Here is a 13163-nt window from a genome sequence, read left to right on the forward strand (position 1 = left end):
TTAAAGTACAGTGTAGTATATTTCAATCCTGTTGCTTCCTGTGGCTAGTTATGTTCCATAATTTATGTAGTTCTCCAGAAAGGCATAGTGTTACACAACTTAAAACAAACAATTATTATTTAAGCTGGATGTTACCTGATATTGCATGTAGGATTTGATACTGTTATGCTATTTTATAGCTTTTATCGTCAAGCTTGATGCCGACTGTGTTCATCCATCTGTGCGGGTCTTTCAAGTGCCTGTCTTCCTTTATTGAGAGAGCAGAAGAGGGGATTAAAGAGTAAAGATTACACACACAGTTTAGCCCTCTATAATACAGCCTCCTTTTATTACTTTTCAGCCAGGGAATTAGAGGCTCAGAGAGCAGTTTAATCTGAGGCAGAAGCTCAGAACCTCACAGACAGCTGTTATGGAATGATCTTATCAGGACTGCAGCTTAGTGTACCAACGGGAAATGAGATGTATTGTCACGTTAGTCTTGATGGATCCATCCACAGTGTTCTTCCATCTCAACCATTGACTGAACTCTGGCATAGTCTGCCATCCTAACTGAGCTTCTGGAGAGGAAGGTAACTAACTGTTCAGGGATGTGACCATGAGACCAATGGTGATTAAAACATCTGTTTCCTTCCTCTCTGGCAGCTCAGTTAGGGTGGCAGAACGTCACACTATTACTATGGAGACAGAACAGAAGTTCATCTGAGTGAATTTCATCCCCAGTTTTGGAGGACAAAGCTCAATCTCATATAGGTTAAACCTATCAAACTATTAGTGTTACTGTCAATTGGATTATAAGCCTTGACTCAGCTGTTTGACCATGACCAGATGATAAGAACCAACTACTCTGCACATTTTAATAGGAAACTATATATGAGAGAATGTGTGTAAATTGACAAGAAATATCAAAGACGACACCTGCAGGACCTCTTGGGGTGGTGAGGTATATCACATTGTCTTGGGCAGTCAGCACATGATTGAAGCTAACTGCCGTATTAAGAGCAGATCAAGGCCTAATAAAAATCATAAGCCCAGCAGGGACACTGTTTAGACACGTTGGTGTTGGGAATCGGTATCGCCCCACACCGGTAAAGAGGGCTTAATGCAGGACTAATGAGGACTCCGCAAAGGTCGTTCTGACGCAGACTAACTGGGACACCGCTGGAGTCCCACTTGAATGTTCTAGAACTTATTCTAATAAATGTATGTAAAATTTCTAGAATGTCAATGTGCGAGAGACAGTTTTACTGGATTTTTAACCACTCATAAACGTGTTTATACAAGGAAAATTAATGTTTTACTTGGTTATCCAGTAAAGATCAGGCCCGGATGTCAGTCCATAGTGGGAGAATAGGCCTGCTAGGTAGAGATACAGTTTAACCAAGTGCGGCAGAGGACATTTTGGGATAATCCTAAAACGGATTGGAACAAGTGACGAGTGGATTACCGATCCCTGCAGTTTGGGACATTGTAGTGACTGGCAGGTTTGGCCAAACTGGAGGATTCACATTTTTCTACACCTGTGATGGTGCATGCAAAGTCGTGCTGTGATTTAACTATTGTAGTGACTGCCAAATTATAGAAAAGGCGCAGCTGGTTTGGGGGAACATTGTGTGTAGACAAGTGGTCTTTGACATCCTCAGCTATATGAGTAATGAAGAGATCAAGTTTCATGGCGTTGCAGTAAACATGTTACAGTATCTAATAATGTAAACATGTTACAGTATCTAATAATGTAAACATGTTACAGTATCTAATAATGTAAACATGCTACTGTATCTAATAATGTAAACATGTTACAGTATCTAATAATGTAAACATGCTACAGTATCTAATAATGTAAACATGCTACTGTATCTAATAATGTAAACATGTTACAGTATCTAATAATGTAAACATGCTACTGTATCTAATAATGTAAACATGCTACTGTATCTAATAATGTAAACATGTTACAGTATCTAATAATGTAAACATGCTACTGTATCTAATAATGTAAACATGCTACTGTATCTAATAATGTAAACATGTTACAGTATCTAATAATGTAAACATGTTACAGTATCTAATAATGTAAACATGCTACTGTATCTAATAATGTAAACATGCTACTGTATCTAATAATGTAAACATGTTACAGTATCTAATAATGTAAACATGCTACTGTATCTAATAATGTAAACATGCTACTGTATCTAATAATGTAAACATGTTACAGTATCTAATAATGTAAACATGCTACTGTATCTAATAATGTAAACATGCTACTGTATCTAATAATGTAAACATGTTACAGTATCTAATAATGTAAACATGTTACAGTATCTAATAATGTAAACATGCTACTGTATCTAATAATGTAAACATGCTACTGTATCTAATAATGTAAACATGTTACAGTATCTAATAATGTAAACATGCTACTGTATCTAATAATGTAAACATGCTACTGTATCTAATAATGTAAACATGTTACAGTATCTAATAATGTAAACATGCTACTGTATCTAATAATGTAAACATGTTACAGTATCTAATAATGTAAACATGCTACAGTATCTAATAATGTAAACATGCTACTGTATCTAATAATGTAAACATGTTACAGTATCTAATAATGTAAACATGCTACTGTATCTAATAATGTAAACATGCTACAGTATCTAATAATGTAAACATGTTACAGTATCTAATAATGTAAACATGCTACAGTATCTAATAATGTAAACATGCTACTGTATCTAATAATGTAAACATGTTACAGTATCTAATAATGTAAACATGCTACTGTATCTAATAATGTAAACATGATTGTATCTAATAATGAAAACATGTTACAGTATCTAATAATGTAAACATGTTACAGTATCTAATAATGTAAACGTGCTACTGTATCTAATAATGTAAACGTGCTACAGTATCTAATAATGTAAACGTGCTACAGTATCTAATAATGTAAACATGTTACAGTATCTAATGTAAACATGCTACTGTATCTAATAATGTAAACATGTTACAGTATCTAATAATGTAAACATGCTACTGTATCTAATGTAAACATGCTATAGTACCTAATAATGTAAATGTTACAGTACCTAATGTAAACATGCTACAGTATCTAATGTAAACATGCTACTGTATCTAATGTAAATGTGCTATAGTACCTAATAATGTAGACATGCTACAGTACCTAAATAATGTAAACTTGCTAAAGTACCTAATAATGTAAACATGCTACAGTGTTTAACAATATAAGGGGCGGCAGGTAACCTAGTGGTTAGAGCTTTGGACTAGTAACTGAAAGGTTGCAAGACGGAATTCCACGAGCTGACAAGGTAAAAATCTGCCGTTCTGCACCTGAACAAGGCAGTTAACCCACTGTTCCTAACCCATCATTGAAAATAATAATTTGTTCTGAACTGACTTGCCTAGTTAAATAAAGGTACAAAAACAAGATACAGTATATAAGTGTTTCACAAGGGCTACAAAGTCAGGTTGAAAAATATTGAATTAATGTATCTATTCATTAATTACATTAACAATTCAGACATCTCGATATCGTCTCAGATTAGTCAAAACAGAATGTTGTAACAAACCCTACCCATGACCCTTAAAGGGTCATCACTCAACTCTTGTTTGGTTTTTAAACTTGACTGCTGACATGCAAAACATTTTGGGACTGAATCAACAGTGGACTAATGAAAAACATACCAAAATATCATTTTGGAGTGGAATTCCACTTTAAGGTTTTGACCCCATGCTAAGAGGACCTGGTTCCATGGTGTGACTGACTCGGCCATCTGGCTACATGACCTGTTCTCGGTAAGTCTCTGGCCCTATCCCGTTCTGGCCCTGTCCTGCTCTCAGGTCCACTAAGCTCAGCTCCCTACTGTACCTGCCAATAGCGTGACGTGACGATTGCAACTGGATGATCCAGGCCTGCCTGGCTACTCCACAATTGGCTTATATTTAACCTCGAACAATTTTTATTTTCTAGTGTACTTCATGATTTGCATGCATACATTGGTAAATAACAAATGGTGCAATGTGGCCAAAGATAAGACGTTAAGGTATTGTAGGCTACCTCACACTAACCCACTCAACATGCATTGACATCAACCTAGGACAATACACACTACAATACTGGTACGGTGTGTTTGAGTTCAATCCTATTGGTGGGTCTTGACGGTGCCAACACCATTCAGCCCGATCCCTATTCATCTATTGGCAGCAGACCAGAGGCTCTCTTCACCAATGGACAAAAGTGCATGGTCAGCAGCACAACCAGACACATCCTACTCCCTCATTTTATCTGGTTCATATGCAGTCAATGAACTACCGCAGACCAGACCCAGACGCGAAAGCATTGGTGCCTACAGTATGGGAGTGCCACCCTTAAGGGGACAGTAACTGACCATTTTGTGCCATATTAAGACAGTGTGAGCGGGACATCATTTAGCCACCATCTTTAAAAAGAGCATGGTCAGCAGCACTCACCCACCTCTGCTCCCTACAGCCAGTGGGTTCAGGGAGAGACTGAGGCATGTATTTTAGATCTAAATAGAGCAAATGTTGTTTGAAAAGAAGTGGACCAACCGTCAATCTGTCCAACTATCTAAGACCAATTTGATCACGACGTTTGGACTTACATGAACACCCTTCAGTTGAGTTATTACAGTCATCAACCCTTGTCAGAGCCTGGCCTTTTTGAGTCAATTAATTTAGGACACTGGCAAAGCGTTGTCCCCGATTCTTAACTGCAGTGCAGGGAAATAGCCTAGTCGCCAGAGGGCAGCACGTACAAGGATAAATAGATGATTTGGTCCTTCAATGCCAAAGTAATGGGCTAATGCTGAGACCCAATGATCAATATAGCAAAAGCCTTGAAATATTTAACAGATTGGCATCAATATGTACAAACTACAGGAAAACAAATCCAAAAGGTTATTTATTCTTTAAATGAATACACAAAAAAATAAAAATCATACAACATCCTTTCCTTATTTATTAAAATACATTATTTTCCTTCATGCTACATTCAGGCAAACTCATAATGCCAAAGTTATTTTCTAAAAACTCAACCTGAACTCATCCATCCACAAAACATGAGCTATAATACCTGCCAGTCTGTATCCACACCTCTGCCATCCATCCTATTGTACATGGTCAATATCTAGCCCTACGAAGGACTACATCTGAGTAAATTGTAATTTGACAGAATTGAACTGCTAAAGTAGAAGTATTGTAAAATAAATCAATGAGGTCCTTAATTTAAGGGCTCGGTCATATATATACACACAGGTCAATTGTGACAGTCTATTTCGTCATCTCTTCCACTAGGCTAATCCTTGTCGTCGCTGCCATTTTGGTCATCGTCGATGTCCTGCGTGGCAAGACAGTGCGGTACAGAGACGTCCCTTTAGCCTGGATGAAGGTGAGGGTCATCTTGTGCTTGGTTACCTTCAATACAATACAACTTTATTGATCCCCTCCTCCAGGAACGGCAAATGTACGTCTGAAATGGCACCCTATTCCCCATGTAGTGCACTATTGATCAGAGAGTATTGAGAATAGGCTGCCATGTGACACATCCAATCCAGTCAGTCTACAAGTATCAAAACCACAAACAGGGATACAGATACGACAATTCATTAAAAAGTAGAATGGACAATTCTATTTATGACTGACCTCTCCGTGGACAAAGCCTCCCAGGGTAGAGGCCTGGCCTGTAAAAACTTGAGGGGTGTCTTTGGGGACATGGTGCCAGTGACGCGTGTCTGGGTCCAGGAAGTTACCGCACCGCTCACAACATAGCCCACACCAGACTCCTTCAGGTACTGAGGAGAGAATGGAGGGGGGGTCATTCAGGGTCATGTTTGGGAGAGCAAACATTTTAAGACAGAGCCACTACCTGAAAATATTTTTTAATTGTGTTTAACATTTTTTCTACAGTTTGCCATTCTGAACAATACCATGATGCAACATAAAAACCGCTTAAGTATTCATCCCCTTTTTTAAATTTTCACCTAAAATGACATAACCAAACCTAACTACTTGTAGCTCAGGCCCCTGAAGCAAGGATACGATATTTGTGGTACCATTTGAAAGGAAACACTTTGAAGTTTGTGGAAATGTGAAAGGAATCTAGAAGACTATAACACAATAGATCTGGTAAAAGATATTACAAAGAAATAAAAATGTTTGTACCTTCATCTTTGAAATGCAAAAGAAAGGCCATAATGTATTATTCCAGCCCAGGTGCAATTTAGATGTGTCACTAGATGGCAGCAGTGTCTGAAAAGTTTTAGACTGATCCAATGAACCATTGCATTTCTGTTCAGAATTTTTGTATCAAGACTGTCCAAATGTGCCTGATTTCTTTATTAATAACTTTATGTTCAAAATTGTGCACTCTCCTCAAACAGAATGGTATTATTTCACTGTAATAGCTACTGCAAATTGGTCAGTGCAGTTAGATTAACAAACATTTAAGCTTTCTGCCAATATCAGATAAGTCTATGTCCTGGGAAAATGATCTTGTTACTTACACCCTCTCGCTAATCGCATTAGCCTACGTTAGCTCAACCGTCCTGTGGAAAGGGACACTTTGATTCCGAGGGAGTTAACATTATCCATCAATAAATCGAGAATGCTAAAGTGACACGCTAAAGTAAACAATCCATCTTCCATATGGCCTTCCTTTATCTAACAGCAACCCTCTGGTTGATAGAATAGAATATTTTAGGAGAAGACTATGCGGAATTAAGTTTCAAAACCTCCGCAAACCTGCAGGTTGTGATCGTGACCACAGAAGTATGCAGTGGCCTTGTGCTTGACCAGAAGGGCGTAGTCTCTTCAGGAGGCACTTCTGTGGGGGGCCGTGCTCGGACACTGACCACACCGGTAGTGACCAGCCACAAGCAGGAAGTCAGCCTTGGACTGGGCCATCCTCTTTTGCAGCCAGGTCAGCTGGTAGGTGAATACAGTAAATTTAAGACTTAGTTCTTGATCATTTCCTCTATTACAATGTTTTGGGATTTCTGATGGAGAATTTGTCAGCAGTTGCCGTAATTAACCTTAAGGACAAGAAGAATAGCAAGTGTAAAAAGTACATCCAGTTGCAACAATGGTTACACAGGGTCGGTGGAACAAAGTCAGTCAATAGAATCTCAAGTCTTAAAATGACTTTAAAGTTCAAGCCAAAAACATTTTATTTAACAAAGCCCAGAATAATCTGTACCTGTCGGTTGGCCTCAATGGTGCTGAGGGGTCCATGAGGCTTCTCATCATCGTAGTCGTCAGAGTTACCACACAGCATCACTGTATCCCAGCATCATGATGCTCAGAGTGCGCTGGTGTTTGGGATACGGAAGTTCAGTCAGTAGTAGTGAGGGAACCGCCTGAGGGGGATTGAGGCTCAATGAATGAAGACTAATCAATGAAGGTTAAGATAGAAACAACTCAGTGAAACGGTCTGAATCCCAAATGGCACCCTAATCCCAACATAGTGTACTATTTTAGACATTTGGGATGCAGACTAGGGTTATGCAGTGAAAAGACTGATTCTGCTGCATGATAAAACATTCATGATGAACGATACGAAAAACTTTAAAGGTTTTATGCTGTCAAAGACTTGCATAAGGTCTAAGCAAAGACAGTGGATAAAATGAAGATGTCCCACTCAGGCCGTTTACCATTGAAAAAAAAGGGTCAAAGTTCCGTTCTGTTGAAGGAGTGGCTGTCGCAGGGCACCAATGCATTATCAGCTGGGTCTTGTCTGCTTAGTTCATGAACCAGAAAAAGAGGAGCGAGTGAGATGTCTCGCCTCGGCCCTGGTCTACGTGTCCGTTCTTACCATCTGTCAGACTTGCGGCTGTAGTCGATCTGAGCCTTGGCGTTGCCCGCGTGGTCGTGGTTTCCAGCCAGGATGTACCAGGGAATGTTGAGAGAGTCAGCCGTGTACACGTGCTCAAAGGTATCCTGAGAGGGCAAAGGTCATTTTAGATTGATAAACAAGCGCATTCCGTTTGCAAACCAAACACATTTAAAATTCCTCAAGATGTAACAGACACAGCAACTAACCATTAGGATCAGAAAAACATTCACAGCAAAGAAAGTAAGGATATTTGATCCATTCTGCCATAGCTGGAGTAACTCTGCTTAACAACTGACCTGGAATCTTGGGGAATCTGCACTGTTCACTCCAGAGTAGTAGAAGTTATCACCCAGGGCAAGAACAAAGTCTGCACCCATCTGCTCTGCTATCTTGCCCATCTCCCAGGCTGTAGCCTTCTCCACCGGTGTGATGTAGGGAGGGTAGGGCACCCCGCCCCAGTCCCCCAGAGCCAGGAACCGGATGGACGTTTGGTTCTCTGGGGGAGAAACCACCACCACCATACATGTAGAATTATAGCCATTTAACAAACACTTTTAACCAAAGAAATGTACAGTTCAAGTGTTTTTTTATTTTTATTTTACCTTTATTTAACCAGGCAAGTCAGTTAAGAACATATTCTTATTTTCAATGATGGCCTGGGAACAGTGGGTTAACTGCCTGTTCAGGGGCAGAACGACAGATTTGTAGTCCAACGCTCTAACCACTAGGCTACGCTGCCGCCCCAAGTGTACGAGGCCCATGCAGGAATCAAACCCATTACATCCTCCAACAAACGCATAGCGTCTCAGAAAATGTAGTGTATATACACAACTTACTATAACAGATTGATTTGTAGCCAAATGGGATGCGTCAGTGGAAGTATAACTGAAATAGCAGTGGAGACTGGTGGGAGGAGCTATAGGAGGACGGGCTCATTGTAATGTCTGGAATGGAATCAATGGAACGGAGTCGAACATGGGTTTTCCATATATTTGATACCATTCCATTTATTCCAGTCCAGCCATTACATGAGACCCGTCCTCTTCTAGCACCTCCCACCAGCCACCACTGTTCTAAATGTACATACTACTGCTTTGCTCCAGGTCCTGGAAGGCAGTGGGGAGGCAGTGGACCACAGGGAGGGCAGTCAGCAGGAGGGTGAACAGGGGAAGGGCCATCTGAAGAACAAAAACAATTCATGATAACTTTCTTTGGTTTTATTTGACAAAATCCAAGTCCAATGTTAGGAATACAGATGACAAAGCACAAACTACAGATTGAAACCAAAACATGCAAACACTGCCAACTCAGCACAAGCAATAACCTTACATTGCACCAACTAAGCAAGAAAACTACCACAAGTAACCAAGGCTCTCACATCATGTGTTGACAGACTCAATTCTCTATCTTCCCCAGAGTAAGCACCACTTCTTGTAAATCCAAAATGTCTGCTTATTGATTGTTTAGTGAGTTGACCAATCCCAGCTGGGACTCGCTGTTGCCAATCAGAGTTCTAGTACCACTGTGGCAGGGAAGACAGTATTACAGCTTGTCAGAGTTGACCTTTCATAGCCGGTTAGGATAATTAGGTTAATGTTGGGGTTAGCTAAAACGCTAACAAATTCAACTTTTGAATTCAATTTGACATAAGCTGTATCCGGTCAAACCATGACCCAGGGAAGAGTCAATGACTCGTGATCTCATCGCTCTCATGCCCGTTGCATTAGAAGTGTCAAAGAATTTTACCTAGCAAATTATTTTAAATAACCTACATCTCACCTACATAACTACTTCTCCAACTCCTAGATACAGAGCAGTCAACTTTACATGGAGTAAAAACAGAAAATGCAGATCTATTTAGCAAAAAACAAATAGCCAGCCATATTCCTTATGAAACAATCCTGAAAGTAGTGTATCTCCTACACTGAAACCCTACAGGTTGATAAGAATGTCATGTAAATACACTCACTGTGATAAGTGATGGTGGTGAGTTGTCCTGAGTGTCCTACTGCAGCCGTGTCAACACTAGTCTGTCTCCACTCCTCTTTTATCAGCTCCTGTCAGTCTGTCCTGATAGAACCAAGGTAACCCCAGGGCCAGCCCCTCCCAACCCCCAGCCACAACCCCTGCCCCACCCCCAGCCACCACCCCAGGCCAGTCTGTGATCAAACCCAGACCACAACCATGCCACTGGAGCATGACAGTTGCTCACACCCTTGACCCCGAGTCAGTCTTGGGACCAGAGAAGGAGTGCTGGCAGCATGTGACTGACATTGGTTATAAAAGCTAATGGTCAGACTCCACATTTTCCACCTCAGTGTTTATCAGTGTTTCTCCTTATCTCTCCTCCGTTTGCTCTCTCTCTCCTTATCCTCTGTTCACCGGTATCTTGAAGGCTTGATGGATTGCTTTTGAGCAAGGGGTCTTCTTCCTTTTCTTGGAATGCCCCCCAATCATCAGTATGTTTACAATGTTACATGCTCCCCAATCATATGTTTAGAATCATATGTTTACAATGCTACATGCCCCCAATCATATGTTTACAATGTTACATGCCCCCCAATCATATGTTTAATGTTACATGCCCCCAATCATATGTTTACAATGTTACATGCCCCCAATCATATGTTTAGAATCATATGTTTACAATGTTGCTCCCCCCCAATCATATATGTTTTACAATCATATGTTTACAATGTTACATGCCCCCAATCATATGTTTTAGAATCATATGTTTACAATGTTACATGCCCCCAATCATATGTTTAGAATCATATGTTTACAATGTTACATGCTTATAAATCACAGCTAGTTTCACTTCACTGATGTTTACTACTGTACATTTACCTCTATGACCCCACCAGGCCCCACCTAGCAGCATTGTGTGACCTTGCCATATTCATTCATCTGTCAATGTATGGGCAGATTCTCAGAAACATGACCTGAGAGGTCCTGAGGTCAAAGGAGCTGCACATCAATGATCTAACATGTCAAGCTGGATTATCTATTATATTGACCAGATACTCAATTGGCCGCTCTAACAATGAAAATACATGTCTTCAAAATGGAAGGGATCAGTTGGGACCCATTCCAGCTAATGTGTTTGGACACCTACTCATTCAGAGTAGCATTCTTTTATTTTACATTGTAGAATAGCAGAGAATAACACTTCTGGCTACTACATGATTCCATGTGTTATTTCATAGTTTTTTTGTCTTTACTATTATTCCACAATGTAGAAAATAGTAAAGAAAGAAAAACACTGCTGAATATGGTCCAAACTAGGTGTCCAAACTTTTGATTGGTACGGTCTATCTACACACACACACGTATGTAGCAGCATTGTATAGATAGATATCTATATTGATGACTTTTTCAATGCTACTTTAAACTTATCCAATCACAGCTGTAAAACACAGGAGGGACTTACATGGTCTCCATGTTGCAGCAGACACGATCACAGTTCAATAGAAAATGCTGGTGGCGAGTGATTGATCCGTTTGATAAACTCCAATAGTGTTTTCTCAAAATTTGCCAGGATGTTACCTGTCCTACTTATATCAGTAGACTCAGAACAACCTAAGCATTACAAAAACGTACACATTAGATCAAATAAGCCACACGCAGAAAATAAGCCATTACATTTTTTGTTAACTAAATTAATGACTCATTGACCTCCACACAAAAACTACTAGCTTGGCGGCGAAAAACACCACCTGATGGAGAAAACAGATTTTGGGCCGTTATCCCTCTCGCATCGCTCTTCCTCAAGCTGATTCCATGTTAGGCTGTGGGTTCTTTCCTCCCTTTTACTTGATTGATGAATTAAAGGTCACTAATTAGTAAGGAACTCACCCCACCTGGTAGTCTAGGTCTTAAACAACAAAAACAGCAGACAATAGGCCCTTCATGGAATGAGTTTGACACCCCTGTAGTAGTAGAACAGGACAGAGAATATGTATGGAGGTTAATCAGAATTGTGGGAAAAAGCTGTGAATTAAACAATATTGCATGTATATGGGGCTATATTTAAATGTAAAATGTACACCACAATGGATGTTTTTCCATTTATGTCATATGGTTTTTGAAGAATGATTAACTGAGTTGTAAGTTGCAAATAAACCCTTCTAGCTACAGTACATACAGTGGGGTATGGTAGGCCAGGCTCTAGAAACACAATGAGGAAGTGCATTCAGTGGCTATTGGCTAAGAGTAGAAACTCAAGCATAGCATACCTTCAGAGAAAGCATTTGGGTCATTGGCTCACAATGCATGAGCCATGATCGGCATCGTAATGTTACTTGTGATGAACATCCCTGGTATTTTAAAGTGATGCTCAAGATGAGCATAGTCTTTCTAGGGATTTAAAATGTAACCACTGCCAGTCAGGTCAACTATAGGATTTAGTCTATATTCAATACAGAACTAAAGGTAATAAATAACCAGTTGGCTCGCAGCATGAAAACATGTGAGGGATCGGTCGCCATGTGGAGAAGAAGCCAAATAGTATTTAAACCCAGGTCTGAAAAACAGTGGTCAGTGTATGTATGACACTTTGCTCCAAAATAAAAGTAATTTATTCTTACAAACAACCAGATACAAGCCTTTTACCCGAAACCTTCCAATGAAACAGCAATTAACACATTTCCATTGCTCTTTCACACACAAATCAAGTTACTGTCAACTTGTTTTTTTTACCACACTGCTGGTTAATATAATAACAGTTAAAACATAAAACAGTGATTCAAATTAAAATTGAAAATAAAAATAAAGAAAACAAGTCTTTGAAATAAGAACAGATTCTCCGTTCACATTCACATTCAACCTCAGGTGGCTTGACAACAGAAAAACAGAAAAAGTGTAAAAAAGAAAGAAACTTGAACAAAACAAGAAGTCTATGACCCAAGATAGCATCATCCTGAAAGTGCTATTATTATCATGTCCTTTTCTAATCCCTATACAGAACTGAACTACTTGTTAGACACATGTAGGTTACATTTACCACATGGTAAATAAAGAAATAGATAGTCTGGTTTATGAAATAAAGTGATGGTGAAAATGACTTGAGTGTTTAGGATTCATCAATATTAGATCAATATAATGAAAGTAGAGAAAGACATGGGGGTCATCTTTTCCACTGGGGAAAGGCTTTAGAGGGTTGGTTGGGGGCTTGAGAGAGGGACGTGGTGTGTGTGTGTGGTACACCCTATTTGTACTGATAGTTCATGTTTCCGTATGCCGTGGGGTAGGAAGTCTGCTGGGTCTGGGGAGTAGCCGCCGCCCCCATAGC

General features: G+C 39.7%; 1 pseudogene; it reads right to left on the reverse strand.

Moving 5' to 3' along the window:
* Positions 1-5338: 5338 nt before the first annotated feature.
* LOC127924625 (tartrate-resistant acid phosphatase type 5-like) lies at positions 5339-9984 on the reverse strand (annotated as a pseudogene).
* Positions 9985-13163: the final 3179 nt, after the last annotated feature.

This window comes from Oncorhynchus keta, unplaced genomic scaffold, assembly GCF_023373465.1.
Source record: "Oncorhynchus keta strain PuntledgeMale-10-30-2019 unplaced genomic scaffold, Oket_V2 Un_contig_436_pilon_pilon, whole genome shotgun sequence".
In the NCBI taxonomy this organism is placed as follows: Eukaryota; Metazoa; Chordata; class Actinopteri; order Salmoniformes; family Salmonidae; genus Oncorhynchus; species Oncorhynchus keta.